The sequence below is a fragment of the Notamacropus eugenii genome, chromosome 3 (genome assembly GCF_028372415.1).
Source record: "Notamacropus eugenii isolate mMacEug1 chromosome 3, mMacEug1.pri_v2, whole genome shotgun sequence".
In the NCBI taxonomy this organism is placed as follows: domain Eukaryota; kingdom Metazoa; phylum Chordata; class Mammalia; order Diprotodontia; family Macropodidae; genus Notamacropus; species Notamacropus eugenii.
The window spans coordinates 167,800,690-167,818,724 of NC_092874.1; the positions used below are offsets into that span (position 1 = coordinate 167,800,690).

Here is an 18,035-nt window from a genome sequence, read left to right on the forward strand (position 1 = left end):
TCTCTCTAGAATACATAGCCAGATCATATTAGTGAAATTCTTAAGGAATTCTTCTCCCCTGCTTCCATTCTGACCTCACTTAAACTATTGTACACAGATGTGTATTTGGACTGATGTTAAATAAAAATCCACAACAACCATTAGCAAATCTTTTTATGATAACTACTCCTACTACTTGGAAGATTTTCCTCATACCTAGCCTAAATGCCTCCTGCTTCAAGTTAAGCCAATTTGTTCTTTCATGTTCAGTGTAGATGGAAAACAGCTGTCGGCATTCTCCACTTGTCTTCACATATTTTATAAAGACAATTAGCTGCTCCTTTTGTTTTCTCTATTTAAGAGTATTTTCCTATTCATCCCTCTAAAAAGACTCAACATTCTCTCTATATTTTACATCTGGGAGAATTCAGATCCAGAAAATGAATATTGCATAAAAGAGAACAAATCCATGTCAGATAAGTCAGAAATGAAATTAGAGCTATTCTGTCCTCACCCCCACCCCACCCCCACCACCTTCATCCCAAGTCCCTGGTCTCTAGTTCAGACTACTTTGGAAAATCCATTCATTTCTTTAGAACACTAAAAAAAATAGTTAGATCTTCAGACCTGAGTATATAATTTTAAAACTTTCAAGAGTTAGTATTTCCTAGCTCAACTCTATTTTTTCCTCCGGATTAGAATTGTATGCCAATGAGTATCGGATACTCTATTGCCAACTTCCCAGCTAAGATTCTTGTGTTGTTACTATGTGCTTTTCATCATCCATCATATTTCAGTAGTGCAGTGACTACTGTGTATCAGTGGGTTAAAATTATGTCTTTTACCATTCACTGACTTTGGAAGAAGCTCTGGGCTGCTTCTTAGGGTGGGAGATGTAGACAGAAAAACAGTCATTATCATCCACTCTCCTCTCCCCTTTCCCCAGTCGCATATCCATTATTCAAACCTGTCAGTATTCAAACAATTAACCTTAAGAGTTGATAGTTTATATTTTTGACCTTAGTCAAGGACTAAATCATGTCTTGAATTTTAGAGGAAGTCTGATGTTGAGCAAAATGTTGAGCAAAAAAGAAAAAGTCAAATAAACATGTGGCTCAATGAATGCAAGATTTCCAGCTACCAGTGAGGCATCTGAAGGGTTAAGAATCAGAGTTGATTGTTTTTGTTGTGTCGCAGTTCCTACTTGGTTTTTGAAGAAGACCCATATCACAGGTGATATCCTGACTTGCATGTGAATTGGATTTAAGGGAGGCAGTGCTGTGCAAAGTCTCCTTTGAATGGTTAAGAATCATAGCTGAGGTGTGAACATGTATGTGTACTTGGAATTTTTTTAAACTGAATGTTCTCTTATCAATGCTAGTAGCTTTGGAAAGAAGTAGTGCTCTAACAAGAAATAAAGGCTCACATGGCACCAGGATTACATCTGATTTCCAGCCTGCCTTATGTGGTCAGGATAAATATTTGCCTTATTCTGAGAAGGGTGAAGATATATGAGGAATTCTGAAATTGAATTGCACGATAGAAAAAACTTATTTCAGTTTGTGTTTTTGTGGAAATGTTAAATCATAAATAAAATGAGAAAATGGTCTGTTTACCTGTGTTAGCTGCATACTGTCTCTATACTAGCTTCCATATAAATCTGTTTTAGTATCACATTCCCAAGAGATAGATCTATTGCCATAGTACCTAATTGGTTGGCATGGGATGGAGGGGATTATTTTAAAAGAAAGGACTACTAAGTGGAAGGCATGATATCTTTCTTTGCATCACATTTCAAACTAGGTATACGAAACCTACAGCAACAAGGCCACAGCTATTAGTTACTGATTAGTAAAAAGCTATTAAAGATATGAGATGTCTGTGTCTCTACTCCACAGAAGTACAATCAAACTCAGAAATATTTCACAGGATCATAGATCTATGGAACGAACCTCTGAGACCATCTGGTTCTACACCTTCGTATTACAGACAAGGCAACTGAGGCCCAGAAAGTTTATGTGATGTCTCCGTGGTCACATAGGTAATAAGAGTTAGAGGTAGTATTTGAACCTAGGTTCTCTGACTCAAGTCATGAGACTTTAATCTATTATATCACACTATTATGAAGGATGATATCTTTATTCTACAGATATATTTTAAGTACCTGTTATGTTTAATACACGTGCTATAGTTTGTAGCATAGATGATTTTTCATCCATCTGATTTTTAAATAACATACACATTTTGACCTTGTGCCCTCTTTTCTATTTTTTTTTTATTCGTGAGGATATGAAAAAGAAATCTGATCCATATGGTTCAGATTCATTTGAATTTGAATCATATCCATAAATGTTTATAACACAGCTTAAAATAGGGCATTGCATTTTCAAACCATTGATCCTGGAGCAAAGTAGGAGCTCTTCACAAGTTTAATTTAACAAAGGTGGAAAGAGAGAAGGGAAGGCTAATGGTGAATGCTCAGCTTTATATCAAATATCTACATGAAAAGACTGAGACCTTCTTTGGGTCCAAGGATGTTCTGGTTTTTAAGACAATAAACAGTTTGAAAGCTTAAAAGGCTTATCCAATGACAGAAATACAATACAGCCTTGTAGACAGAGAAGGTAGGGCCCATAAGCCAGTTCTGTATTTCATTGGTAAGAGTTGGAGCTATTCAAGACAATGCAGATTGATAGACAACTATTCAGATGGTCTCACTGTGCATGGTGTGTTTCTGCCCACTGTGTGTCTTTGAGGAGCTCATTTCCTTCCCTGGATCACAGCATACAGTTATCCCTTCCACATCATGAGGGTTGGGGACACTGTGCCCTTGCCATCTAGGAAATATGTATAAAAATTTTGGTCCTCCCTTCATACCAGAGAAGAAGTCTAAATTTTTTCTTTCTCTTTTATGGGGTGTTTACAATGTGAAAAGATTAAATATGTTGATATTATATAATACTTTCTATGTATTTTATCCATTTCTGAGTTTCTAAACTTTTTCTGTATCATTTGGTGGCCTTCACTTGTTGTCTGAGGCTTCTGCCAAACTCCTCCCAAATTCCTATTTAATTACTTAGGCTGACTCACAATGGAGCAAAACTACAAAGGAGAAAGGCATGGTATGGAAGGGGATAACTATAAAATGTGTATAATTCTATCACAAAATGTCTTTAAGACACTTAGAGATTGAATTCATGTTTCTGAATTCTGATAATACTTCAGCAAATCTCTAAAAGTGTGAATATTAGGACTTAAAATTATGTAAGTTTATGCCCCTCAGAGTCACAGACCTGTCATTGACTGGCTGTCTCTGACTCCTGAGACTTGACCTGTACACCTGGCTGAAAAAGGAGGCACGTTGGACCTGAGAATTCGCTAATCTTTAATAGCCATTCCTTTCAGTCTCCACTATTATTTGATCAATCAGAACTCTAACCCAGAAATTCAAATTCCTAATTAAGGATGTCTTATGGAAATCTTTTCCTGAGACATTGTTCTGGCTTCCTCTGCTGTTTGTTGCTCTGCTGAGCTAGTGGACAAGACCACGCTAGCTGTGTGTTTCCTTTCATTTCATTGGACCACACATGCAGTAACATACAGAAGTTAGGATGAGAGAGAGAGAGAGAAAGAGAGAGAAACGTACCCATATTTGTTTAGGAAGGGAAATCAAGTTTGTGATATCATAATGATAGGGGACTCCTTCTAGTGTAGACTGGCAAGACCAAGGCATTGAAAAATCACAACTAGCATTTGGCATAACCATTATTTGAACTCATCTCTTTATGACTCCAGGGGCTGGCCCTTTAACCACTCTATCCTACACTAGTACACACATGTATAGCCAGATTTAGAGCTAAACCATGAAAAAATAATATTGAGCATAAGAGGTACTTGCTTCTGTAAACTGTTAGTAGTTGTGTAAAAATACCATTTAATGACACTATTGCCTCTGCATTTTTATTTACGTTTGAAAGGAAGCTTGGTGTAATGAAAAGAACACTAACTTGGCTTCAAGAAAGGCTGGATTTCAGTCCTAGACCTGCCCTTTTCTGTGTGAAGGTGGGCACATCTCTTAACTTTTCTCTGCCTCAGTGTCCTCATCCGCAAAGTGGTAATAATAAAGACTTAAACTACCTAACTCACAGGGTTTTCAGAAAAATTCTTGGTAAACTGCAAAGCAATGCATGTTACTCTCTTTTTCTGCCTGGCATGTATATGTTTTAAGGACAAAGAAAGAGGAAACAGATGTAAGCTGCAACTGAACTTTTTAAGTATAAATGAAAGAATTTCCTGAGGGTAGGAGTGGTCAAGTGTTGTAAAAGAATGAGTTAATGAAGGGAGAATCTGGCATCCCCTTGGATTGAGGGCTTTTTAATGAAGGAGAGATTTTCCTGAGTCTGAGATGCTTTGGGTGTGGCTCCTTCATTATACTTATACTGCCTTGGTATATCCTGGTGTTTTTGTTGAGTCACTTGAGTCCTGTCAAATTCCCCATATGGAGTTTTCTTGGCAAAGGTACTGGAGTGGTTTGCCATTTCCTTCGCCTGTTCATTTTACAGATGAGGAAACTGAGGCAACAGGGTTGAGGGACTTGCCCAGAATTGCACTGCTAATGTCTGAGGCCACATTTGAACTCAGGTCCTCCTGAGTGCAAGCCTGGCACTCAATCCACTGCAATACCTAGCTGCCTATACCCTAGTAGTGTCTTCCTAACATGAAAAATGACCTTTCACGCCCATTCAGGTTCAAGAAAACTATGTTTGCCTTACTCCTTCCCATTTTCACATCTGCTACTTGTTGCACTGGTTGTTTGTTCATTATATCTAGAAGACTAAGTCCTACTAATTGTTGGCACTCTTTGCTTTTAGAACTCCTAATCCCTTTTATGCAAGAAGTTTATAGAACTAAAATTCAAATGTCCTAATGAAGTCCACTCCCTCAATGGCTTAGGAAAGGTCCCTATAAAACAAAATACCTCTTCTCCAAGTTGTCCCAGTATTGGACTAAAGACAATACCACTACTTTTTCTCTTCCCTCTAACACTCAATCCCTCAGTGAGTGCTGACCCATAAGCCATTTATAAATCTCTCTTTTCACAGCAATAGAAGAAACAAACTTTTCTTACAATGCAGAGGAGTATGGACACTAAGTTTTCCAAGAGTATTGAAACAGGATCATGAATTATTGCTATGATAAGCAATTTCCCTGTTTTAGAGAGAAATACTAGAATGGAAACAAAGACATAGTATATACTTAAGAGAAACAGAGAATTAACTTGTTTTTAAAAATTATAATGGAATTTATTGAGCAAGGCATCATCCTAAGTTAGGGCAGTTAGGTAATGCAGTGGATAAAATGCTGGGCCTGGAGTTAGGAAAACTCATCTTGAGTTCAAATCTGGTTTCAGACACTAACTAGTTGTGTGACCCGGGGCAAGTCACTCTAATATCTTTGCAAAGAAAACCCCAAATGGGGTGATAAAGAGTCAGGCACAACTGAAAATGACTGAATAACATCTTAGATTCTAAAGGGGATATGAAGATGAATAAAATAGCCACTGATCCAAAATTTTCTGTATCTTTTAAAACCCAGACACATAAGAAACCACTCTGTGATGACGGTGCATGTGTCTTAAAAATAACAGTTACTTTAATGTATGTTTGTTGAATGCCTGAACAGAACTCCCTCTATCAAGATTGACAGTGCTAGCTTCCAAGTTATACTTTTCTAGAGGAGACAGTTCATCATTTCAAATGGATTTTTGACCAATATTCAACTAATAATTTTTACATATATTAGCATGGATGAAAAACATACACATGTAGCAATAATATCTAAAAATGGATTAGCACCAATTATGTGGCAGGAACTGGTTTCTGGAGACACAAATTCAAGAGCTAGATAATGTTTGCTGTCAAGGCACTTAGATTCTTTTGAAGGAATTATGTTCTATTGAACTACACTGCGAGACGGCATTTCATATGTTCTAGAAGAAGAATGCAAAGATGAAGCTGTCTCAGAGGAGAGAAAGGTAACTTGGTAATTCAAACACTAGATATAAAAGTAAAAAAAAAATACTTGACTTTGCTGGTGTGTGAGACCTAATGTAATTCATTTAACTTAGCTGGATGGTACAGTGGATTGAGTACAGAATTTGGAGTCAGGAAAACCCAAGTTCAAATATTGTCTAGATAGTAGCTGTGAAATCTGGGGAAATATCACTTTAACTCTCTGATCCCTAGTTTCTTTTTCTAAAAAGAAAAAATAAGTATGTTGGACTTGATAGTCCAAGGTGCTTTCCAACTCTAAAATCTTAGTAAGGTGTAGTGACCAGAGTGTTGACTTCGGGGTCAGGGAACGTAGTTTCTCATCCTGGGTCTGCTACTTACTATCTGGGTGACCTTGGACAAGTCACTTTATCTCTCTGGGTCTCACCCATCAAAATTAGGAGGTTGGCCAAGCTCGGCTCCAAAGACAAGATGAGAAAATGCTCCTCTCTCCCTTCTTTGCAAAGGTGGGGGGCTGTGGGTGTGGAACATTCCATTTACTGTTAAATTCAGATGATGTGTTGATTGGTTTTAACAAACTTCCCCCCACTTCTCCTAATCTACCTCTTTTCTTATCCTTTGTTACAAGAGATGACTAGGTAAGAAAAGAGAAAGGAATATATTTCAAAATGAAGGTTATTTGAAAACAAAAGCTATCAATAAATATTTATAAATTTTTAAACTGATTTTGAGTTTTTCTTTCACACACACCCCCCCCCCCAAAAAAAAAACAGAAGGACTTGAACTAGATGCCCTTAAGTTGTTACCAAGTTCTAAATCTATGATCCTGATCCTAAGAAGTGGTATTTAAGCTAAGCCATTGAGGGACAACGAGAATTTCAACAGATGAAGAAGGGAGGGTGGGAGGAAGGGGTGATACATGCTGGTACATAGAAAAGGTGCTTGATACATGTTTCTCTCTCTGAAGATACCAGTGATCTCTAAATTGCCATATCTAATGGCCTTTTCTCAGTCCTCATCCTCTAATACCCCTGGATTATACTGAGACCAACCCAACCCTCTTTTTGCAAGATCACAGTGATCACAGTATTACAGAAGAAAGTTTTGTTAAAATGCAGGGGATACTTAGGAGTGCTCAACTGATTAGACTCAAAACTATTTAATTCCAAAATCATGCACCTGAATATGAGAGAAACTGGAGAAACTACTTTCCTACAGGTCTTGTCTTAATGTATTGCACCCCTTCAACCAGCAAGAGAATTATTTCTCCAACTTCTGGCCATTCTGCATGACACTCCTCAGCTTGGGAATGTGACCACTTTAACTACCATCTTCTCGAGAAAGTGAGGGCAAATCTCTAGAATTCTCCCATCTTTCTGGTTTTCTCTTCCTATGCCAAATGACAGCAAAACCCCACACCCTCCTTTCTCAAATTATTGTGTTCCCCTCTTTCTCTGACCCATTTCTTTTTTTTTTAACTTTAATCTTCTCTGATTATGGATGCCATTCATTAATAATTTACTGGTACATTAAAACTGGCCAGGGAATGGGAATGGTGATGTTAACGCCAATAGCTTATTTATGTATCTTCATTCCTTTCTCTAACTTTCAACTCCAGAGAAACCTGTTCCTTTCTTGCTTCTCTACTGTCCTCATCAGGAAGTTAGAAAAAGGGAAATATATAATGCTGAAAAGAAAGCCCAGAGTTCATGCGCATCCTTTTACTAGGAGCGATAGCCCTCTCACTCATCACTGACGTCATGCTAGACCTCACTAAGTATAATGCATCAGAAATGGTGATGCCATCAAAGGTATGGTGCAAACTTCCCTTGTGTTTTCTCCTTTCCCTTACCTCCTTAAAGAAGAGTATTCTGTACTTCATTACTAGCTGGAGCTTGCTTGTAAATGAATTAATGGGGTGAAAAGGAGTTGAGCAATCCATAAAAGGAGGTGATGTAGAGATGTAGCATCATTAGTCATTCAATAAGCATTTATTAAGTACCTGCACAGCCCTTCCTCACTCAGAACAAAGTCAAGTGCAAGTTATGTCATTATTTCTCTGATGAATGGTCTGCTTTGGCAACAACGGACAAACACACATTAAGTACCTAAGTTGTAACTAAATACCTGACTAGCCAGAATTCTTTAGCTTACAGAGTCTCTGACATAAGGGTCTCACTTACATAGCTGCCTTTTCAGTTATGACTCTGTATGGTTAGGTATTATTTGCAACTCTCAATGAATAGGTTAAGCATTTAATAAGCAGCTACTGTGTGCCAGTCATTGTGCTAAGTCCTATGGATACAAAGAAAGGTAAAAGACAGTATCTACCCCTGAGGAGCTCAGGGTTTAATGGGGGAGACAAAAATGCAACAACTATGTACAAACAAGCAGCATGCAAGATAAATTAGAGATAATCTAATGTGTGCGTGGAAGATACATACAGATATCTGTTAAAAGACCTCTGTATTGCTGACTCCACTGACTCCACTGTTGGCCTGTTGGGAGAGGCCAACTTGGCGCAGCGCATGAGTGGGTTGGATTTGGAGTCAGGATAAGCGGGGTTTAAATTGTGCCTCTAAGACATACTAGCGGTAGTACCCTAAGTTATATAACCTCTCTTTTTTTGTCCCTTTTTTTCATTGGTGTAATCAGGATAACAATATCATCCAGCTCACAGAGTTCTTGTGACTGATATAAGGCACTTGGCAAAACTTAAAGTGCTAGATAAACATCTCCTATTGTTACTATTTTCTTAACTTCATTGAGCTATTTGTACTTTGATTTCACTCTCAACCCGGGTTCCTTAAAATGTCTGTTAGTTAGGAAGCCTTTAAAAAAAAAAAAAAGAGGATTAGGACCTTGAATTCCAACTCTCTGAAAACTTCCTGTTTACAGGGCAGCTTAATCCTAAAGATTATATAGATAAGTGGTGTTCCCTGATTGAATGGAGACTGTTGGGAGAGTTTGAACTATAAGGTCACAGTACAGGGAATTAGCGTACTAACTCTGGCAAAGAGAACAAGAAGAATAAAGAGGGCCCTGCCAATGCAGTACGGTGGTGGGAAAGGAGGGAGAAACTTTAAGATTTCCCAACAAGAGGAATTTCCATGCCCCAAACAGGAAATATATATTTAAATGGTTAACTATGCTTGGACAAAGGGGATGAGGTCACATACCAACTTTTGAGTCATGGGTGGGGAATGTATGAGGCAGTAACTGAGTGTGTTTGTGGCCAACATTTAACGTTATATAGGTCCCTGTCAGAATGAACAGTTGGAGTTGGGCTTAGAGCACCAGCTAACCTGATTCCTCAAGGGACAAACTCCAAATACCAAATACCTATGTTATAATGTGTTTAAGTTCTTCAGCACCCTTGAGACCACTTACTCTAGAAGGGAGGAGGAAGGGGAGCTAGCTTTGTTTTCCTCTTCACCATTTCTGTGCACTCTACCTGAATCCTTCCACTGATTTTCATTCCTGTCTGGCATGTTGATTGTCTTTTTGACCTTTGAACTTGTCCAAACCTAACCCCATTGCCCCTTCAGCTGTTCACTTTTCCTTCACTTTTCCCTTATTTTACAGATGAGAAAACTGAGACTTATTGTGGTTATCTCAGAGTCCATAGCTAAATGTACTGGGGGAGAATGAGAGGGGAGGGTCACTACTTAAAGAATTCCCTCAGTAAATCCATTTATAAAGCAAAGAATTGTTTGGTAATGTTACCCCCTCTTAGTTTGTCTGTGAGTTTTCTTAGAGTCAAGCATACTTGCCTAAGTTTTGGGGGGTTGGATATAATACAGTCCTATGATCACTAGAGTTTAAAGCTGGAACAAACTGCTAATGATAAGCTTGAGCGTTGCTCAGGAGTACTCTATGGGAGTCCAATCAATTTAACAATTATTAAGCTCCTACTATATGCAAATGCCCTGTGAAACTGTTTCACTTACTGCAGAGCAGTACTGGGGCTTCTGGACTCAAAATGTCAAACAGCTACAGGACATAATAAATAATATAGGCAGCTTGCTATTCTAATGTTACGCTAACTCTATGAGTACAGATTTTCCCCAATTTATACAAGTTCCCAAAAACCTGCATGTGAATGAAATTTTTGTAAACTGAAGTATAATAATAACTGAACATAACATAGACATAATTGAAGCCAACATAATAATAGCTTATAGTTAATCTTTACAAAGGATCTTATGTCACTGGATCTTCTCAACTCTGGGTAATCCATCAGTCGACATTCAATTATTAAATGCTTATTATGTGCCAGGCATTGTGATTTGGGTTTACAAAGACAAAAAAGAAACAGCCTCTGCTCTCAAAAAATCTTATATCCTATCAGGGGAAACAACATGCACTCATGTGGTAGAGAAGTGAGTTAGTTTCTTTTCTCACCTGCTACTGAACCCTCTACAATCAGACTTCTCATTCATTCACTTAAAAATATCTTCTCCAAAGTTACCAGTGATCCCTTAATTGTTCACTCTAGTGAACTCTCTCCTCTCTGTTTCTTCTCATCTTTCTTGACTTCTCTAAATGCTTTTGATACTAATGATCACCATCTCCTCCTAGATTCTCTCACTTCTCTAGTTTTTTACAACACTATTCTTTCTAGGTTTTCCAACCTGTCCAATTGTTTCTTCTCATCTCCTTTGCTGCATCTTCATCCATATCATAACCAAAAACCAGGGATGCCCTCCCTCCAAAGCTCTGTCAGGTACCCTCTTCTCTTCTTCCTGTTTATGATAATGTTGGTAATTTTATCATCTTCCATGAGGTCAGTTATCATCTCTACGCAGGTAATTCCCAGGACTGTAAATCCAGCCCTAGTCTCTCTCCTGAGTTCTATTTTTGCATTACCAACTGCATTTTAGATATCTCAAACTGGATGTCCCATAGGCATCTCAAATTCAACATATCCAAAATAGAACTCATTATCTTTTCTCCTCAAACCCTCCCATCTTTCCAATTTCTTATTACTATCAAGGCTAAAATTCTCCATCACTTATGCTGACAAACTCTGTGCCATCACTAATTCTCACATTCACCCTGCATATCATATCTTTTGTCAGATTTTGTCATTTCTACCTTCATAATGCCTCTTCTGTATGTCTTCTCTCCATTCATACAGCCACATCCTAACATAGGCTCTCATCTCCTCTTACCCAGACCACGGCAGTAGCCTTCTAATTGGTATTTCTACCTCAATTCTCACTCCAATTCATTCTTGTCATCACTGTCAAAGTCCTTTTCCTAAATTGCAGCTCTGACTATGTCACCTTTTTACTCAGTAAGCTCTAATGGTTTCCTGTTACTTCCAGGATCAAATATAAATTCCTCTGGCATGTAAAGCCCTTACAATCTGGTCCCATCCTGCCTTTCTGCTCTTCTTATATATTATTCCCCTTCATGCAATTCATCATCTCTTTGGTCTATTGTTCCTAGTGCATGATGCTGCATCTTCTGAGTCTCTCCCTCTGCATTGACTGTCTCCTATTCCTGAAATGCTCTGCCCCTCCTCTCCACCTCTTAGCTGCCTCATCCATACCTGGTTTCCTTCAAGATGGGTTTCAAACCCTACCTTTTGCAGGAGGCCTCTCTGGTCCCACCCCTCTCCTCTGTTAGTGCCTTCTCTGGGAGATGACCTTCCATCTACTCTGTATATACAAACATATATATTATATTTACATACCCATATATGCACACATGCATATATTGTATATATATGTTATACATATGTGTATGTATACATGTATATGTATATGTGTGTGTGTCTTGTATGTATGTAGTTATATTATTTCCCCTCACAGGAAAAAAACACTTTGAGTTCAAGGACAATATTTTTATCTTTCTTTGTATTTCAAGTGGGTAGTACAGAGCTTGGCACATAGTATGCACTTACTAAGTGCTTGTTGACTGACTGAGTGAAAACAAGAAGGCCATATTGGCTGGACCATAAGGTTCATGAAGGGGAGTAAAGCATCTTAAATAAGTCTGCAAAGCTAGAGTCAGAAAAGAAAGGACTTGAAATGCAGAGCAGAGAAGACTGTCTTTGGTACTAGAGGCAATAGTGAGGGAGTGGAGCAGAGAAGTGACATAGACATGTGCTATAGGGAATACCACTTTGGCAGCCATGGAATATGGACTGGAGAGAAAAGAGACTGGAAGGTAGAGAGATTAATTAAGCATTGTTATCTCGTTTGACAGATGAGAAAACTGAGGCTTATTGTGGCTAACTCAGAGTCACATAGCTAAATGTACTGGGGGAGAATGAGAGGAGAGGGTCACTACTTAGAGGATTCCTTCAGTAAATTCATTTGTAAAGCAAAGAATTATTTGGTAATGTTACCCCCTCCTAGTTTGTCTGTTAGTTTTCTTAAAGTCAAGCATACTTGCCTAAGATTTTATGATTGTCAGTGGTGTACACATAGTTCAGTTTGCATTCAGTTGATCAGAGGAAGGTTTGTCTATCAGAAGTATTTCATTCTGTTTTACCTTCCAAAAGCCTGAGGCTTTAGGAGGCATTGTGGTTCGATATCCAGGAGTCACAAGTGGTTGTTATTATTCAGTCATGTCCAGTTCTTCATGACTCTATTTAGGGTTTTCTTGGCAAAGATACTGGAATGGTTTTCTATTTCCTTCCCCGCTTCATTTTACAAATAAGGAAACTGAAGCCAACAGGGTTAAGTGACTTGCTCAGGGTCACACAGATCAAAAGTCTCTGAAGCTGGATTTGAACTCAGCCAGGTTCAGTAGCATATGCACAGCCCCCTGTGGCACATGACCTGAATTCAAATCCCAGCTCTGTCACTTACTGTAAGTGTGAAGTTAACATCTCTAAACCTTAATCTCTTTGCCTGTAAAAAGAAAGGTGACTTAGATGACCTCTTAGACCCCTTTCACCTCTAAATCTATGATTCAGTAATCTTATGATCTAAACATATCATCTGATATTTCCAGGAGTAGTAGCCACTGCTTTGAATTAAACAGCTACACATCCCAACTACCTAATGGGACTGATGTTATGGTATCATAAATCAGGATGGGGAAAAGAGCAGGAAAAAGTAACTTGGTGACTCTATAGAATGTAGATGACCATCCAGATAAAGAAAGCAACCTCCAAGCTCTATCAAAACTCAACAACTGCCCCTCGTCCTTCTTGGAGATGAAATAGAAACATGACTTGGAAGACTGGAATAGGGATACGTTATAAACATTTCAGTCTAATAGTCTAATATCAGCTCTCTGTAGCAAACTACACTGCACCAAAAATCTATACAAACAGACCGTATTGTTAATATTACATGGGAAGGTGAGAAGTGAAGGCATGTGGCATCCATTCTACATATGTTGGTGACTTTTTGGGGGGGGTTGGGGGGAGGTAAGTATTTTCCCTGACTCTTGAGCTCAAGTTATCACAAATATATGTTCCTGACTGTTTCCCATTAGGGGCTTTATCCCTTACAAAGTGTCTCAGTGTACTAACCAGATGTTATAACACAATGGGACAGACTTTTTTTTGACATTCAAATGAGTCCCATAGTGGTCTGCAAAGCTGAGAGAGAACATGTGGCTAGCATGGGTTTCTGGAATGCCAGCAATCTTTGAAGATTCCCTGGAGAGCTAAGTTTCTCAGGAAATGCTTGATTGCCAGTTAAGAAATAGTAAAAAAAAAAAAAAAAAATCCTGCTTCAGAAAAGAGTTTTTGAAAATTCACTTGAAATCCTTTTATTTCACAGCAATAGACCCATACAATGATACTTCACTCAGAAATGTTTGATAGAACTTAAAAACATATGGCTACATTAAACTGAGAATGGTAACGTTATATTTGAGAATCACTTAACTTTCTGGAAAAAAAAAAAAAAGGTATCCAGTTTGTCTCATCTTTTAGTTCACAAGATTTGAAACTGGAAGAGACCTTAGAGATCCTCTAGACCAGTGATGTTAGGATATTAGGAGAGCCACTCTACCACACAGGAGGATCCCTCCAGGGTGCATACTGACTTAGAAAGCTACATATCAATATTATCTCTGTTTTATTGTATTTTTATTTATTTTGTTAGGTATTTCTCAATTACATTTTATTTGATTTGGGCCACACTCAGGAGTGTTGTGGGTTGCATTTAGCCAGCAGTGTGTTTGACAATTCTAATCTAGGCTAACCTCTTCATTTTACAAGTGGAGAAGATGAGGCAAGAGAGATCAAGGGGATGACTAAAGGTTAAACAGATAATAAGTTGTCAAGACTTGAACTCAGTTTCTCTAGCCCAAATTTATTTCTTCTTTCCACTATACCAAGCTCTGCTTGTATAGCAATGCTTCATGTAATAATAATAAATATATCACTAAATTAGTGCCTGTGTCATTCTAACGGAATATTTAAGGATCCAGATTACCCAGATAAGAACCTCTCCTATAATTTGTTTTCTATTATGGGCCAAGTTTTGGTCAGAGCAGTGACCCTGGCCCTTCAAGTGCTATCCCATTTAATGAATTCTTTGGACTTAGAGCTTATATTAAACAATATTAAGTTTCAAACATGTGAAAAGCTGCAATGACACTAATAACTCATAATTTCATAGCTTATTAGTTTTACAGAGATCTGCTCACTTACCTTTGTTTTGACCATTGTTAAGGGGAAACAAGGTGAACCCTAAGCGAAATTGTGAAGTTGGTCCTTTTCCCCAATGGGGCAATTCCCCCCTAGATACCTAGTACCTTCCTTCTGTCCCTTCCCCCTGCTATCAAACCAAGAAAAGATTTAACTTCCTGTGAAGTAATTTCTTTTTTTTTTTATTTTGTAATGTTTAACAGTCACTGCCATACAATTGTGATTTTATCCCCCCCACCTACCCCCCACTCCCCCCCTCCCTCCCCACGACTGCATACAATTCTGTATAGATTCTACATATACTTTCCTATTGAGTATATTTTCACTATAGTCATGCTATGTAGTCAGACTAAGATAAATGAAAGAAATCGTATAACAAATCAGAACATGATACACAAACACATACACATACACAAACATGATCTGCTACAATATGTGAGTGACTTCCATATTTCTCTCTCTGAGTGTGGCAGGCATTTTGCCTTGAGATCCTCCATTGGGATTTTTTTTTTTTTTTTGGTAAGAAGTTCTTGTGTTATTACAAAAATCTAAGTCTACCAGAAAAAACTCTCACACACTGCGGTTGTTGCTGTGCATAAAGTTCTCCTGGTTCTGCTCCTTTCACTCAGCATCAGGTCATATAAGTCTTTCCAGGCCTCTCTGAAGTCTTCTTGTTCATCATTTCTTATGGCACAATAGTACTCCATTACATTCATATACCATAATTTATTCAGCCATTCCCCACTTGATGGACATCCCCTTGACTTCCAGTTTTTGGCAACTACATAGAGTGCTGCTATAAATATTTTTGTACATGTGGGACCCTTTCCCATTTTTATGATCTCTTGGGGATATAGTCCTAGTAGCGATATTGCTGGGTCAAAGGGTATGCACATTTTTGTAGCCCTTTGGGCATAGTTCCAAATTGCTCTCCAGAATGGTTGGATGCGCTCGCAGCTCCACCAACAATGAATTAGTGTTCCAACTTTCCCACATCCTCTCCAGCATTTATCATTTTCTTGTTCTGTCATGTTTGCCAATCTTATAGGTGTGATGTGGTACCTCAGAGTTGTTTTGATTTGCATCTCTCTAACCAATAGTGATTTAGAGCATTTTTTCATATGATTATAGATAGCTTTAATTTCTTCCTCTGAAAATTGCCTGTTCATATCCTTTGACCATTTATCAATTGGGGAATGACCTGTGAAGTAATTTCTAAGACTGTTACCTCAACTAGTCATTAGCTTTTGAAGCATTTTATCTCCTATTATGGGATAAAAAGAATTGGGAATCATTAGTAAGTAGGCATAGAGATTTAGGGTATAGTTAGAAGGACCCCTGAATCTAATTTGTAAAGCCAGGTCTAAAGATAATCTTGATAATTTAGAACCATAGGTTCTCAAAGTTGAAAGACACTAGGGGGTAATAGGAAGTTAAATGTAGGATCTGGAGGGACGTTAGAGACCCTTGACTCCCAACCCCCTCATTTTACAGATGAGGAAATAAGAGTCACAGAGAGGTTCAGTAAATTGCCCATAGTCACATAGCTACTGTCTGAGGTAGTATTTGAACCCAGAGCCTCATCCACATCCAGGGTTCCAATTAGGCCATGCCCTCTAGACTTCTAGAGACACTTATCTGAACCTTTGGGGGTTAGATGAGCACCAAGTTATCATAAGCTCTTTCCAAAACCAAAGACCTCCCTTCTACTTTCCAAATCTCAGGATGATTCAGGATCTCTATAGTATTCTCCTAACCTTATTTTTGCATTCTTCTACCTTGGGCCCAATTTCCCAGACTGCCTAGCAGTTTTATTTAATATTTAATTGACTTTAATACCCTAACTTCTTTTTCTGAAGTTCTAGAAAGTATCCTATTTTATCTAATTCATTTCTCTGTAAACTAGTTTATTTGTTTGAACAAAGACTGTCTGAAGCCTATCCCCTTTGTTAATAGAGGTTACTATTACAAATGTTTTTTAGGCCACCAAATTTTATTTCACTGAAAAACTTAGGAAGCCTAAATTTTGCCATACTTGAAGTTTACTCATTGGAGAAGTTTCTAGGTATTTCTGATTGACATTTATAAAACATAAAAGTGCCTTTAGTTGGCTTCATAATTCATTGAATAATGAAAATTGTCCTTAGAGATAAATAGCAATTGAAGGTTTTTCACATCAGAAGTCAATCCATTTTTGATCCTCATCTTACCTAAAATAAATATCTATTATTTATCATTTCTTTCTTGGTGGTAATTTAGTTAAGTCTATATTTAGACTTCTTAGTCGTATTGGCTCTTAAAATAGAACAGAGTACAGGGGTAGCTAGGTGGCACAGTGGTTGGAGTGTGGGAGACTCATCTTCCTGAATTCAAATCTGACCTCAGACTGGGTAAGTCACTAAAACCTAGTTTGCCTCAGTTTCCTCATCTGTAAAATGAGCTGGAGAAGGAAATGGCAAACCATTCTACCGTTTTTTCTAAGAAAACCCTAAATGGGGTGGGCCACAAAGAGTCAGAAAAAACTGAAAAAGAATTGAACAGCAGTAAGTGTATAAGAATGACAGCGTTCTCCCTACAGCCATCCTCTGTAGTAGAAAGAACATTAAATTATGAGTTCAGGAGTGCAGATGGTGGAGGGCCTCAAATGAGGGCAATAGGGAACCACTATAAAGTTCTGAAAAGATGATTGAACAATAAGATTGGTGTTATGGAAGCTAAGTCTGGCAGCAACATGAAGGATAGAGACACTATAGGGAGGGAATATTACAATGGTACTTATGCCAGCTCAAGGGTGGTAACAGTGGGGATGGATTGGAAGGAGGGAGGCAAAATTTGACAACATTGAATATGGAAGGTGAGGGGTGAATAACTTGAGTAAATGAGAGTGCCAGTGACAGCAAGGAAAGTACTAAACAACAAGAGAACTCAATAATGAGAGGAAAGCTACAAGGAAACACATTTTAAGTCATGTGAATTATAAGTTATGAGGGAGGGAGAATGATTTAAGAAAGGCTACTTCTGGTTTTTTTTAAGTTTATTTTCTAAACTCTTTCTTCCTCCTATTGCTCAGAGATTCTTAACCAAGGATCCATAACCTTTTTTTAAAAAAAATAGATAACTATTCCAAAAGAATAGTTTCTTTGTAATACTGTGCTTTTATGCATTTAAAAAACATTATTCCAAGGAGCTCCCGGGACACAAAAATGTTAAGAATCTCTCCTCACAGAATCTGCCAACTCATGGGCCAACTTCATTTCCACTGCTTGAACAAAATGGCGTGAGAAAGTTGGGCACCTTTCTGTTGCTTACTTCTGTTGATGGCACCAATTTCCTTGTGATATTTTGCTCAACCAAGGGATGTCAAGGTTTTTGTAAATCTAAAGGTAGCACCTATTTGAGATTTCCTGAGTCAGGCAGCGTTT

At 38.1% G+C, this 18,035-nt stretch overlaps 1 protein-coding gene across 7 annotated transcripts in view; it reads left to right on the plus strand.

Annotated features, from left to right (window-relative positions):
- The window catches only part of FRMD4A (FERM domain containing 4A), a 547,164-nt gene that overhangs the window by 290,388 nt on the left and 238,741 nt on the right, over positions 1-18,035 (plus strand). The gene's annotated exons all lie outside the window — the stretch shown is intronic.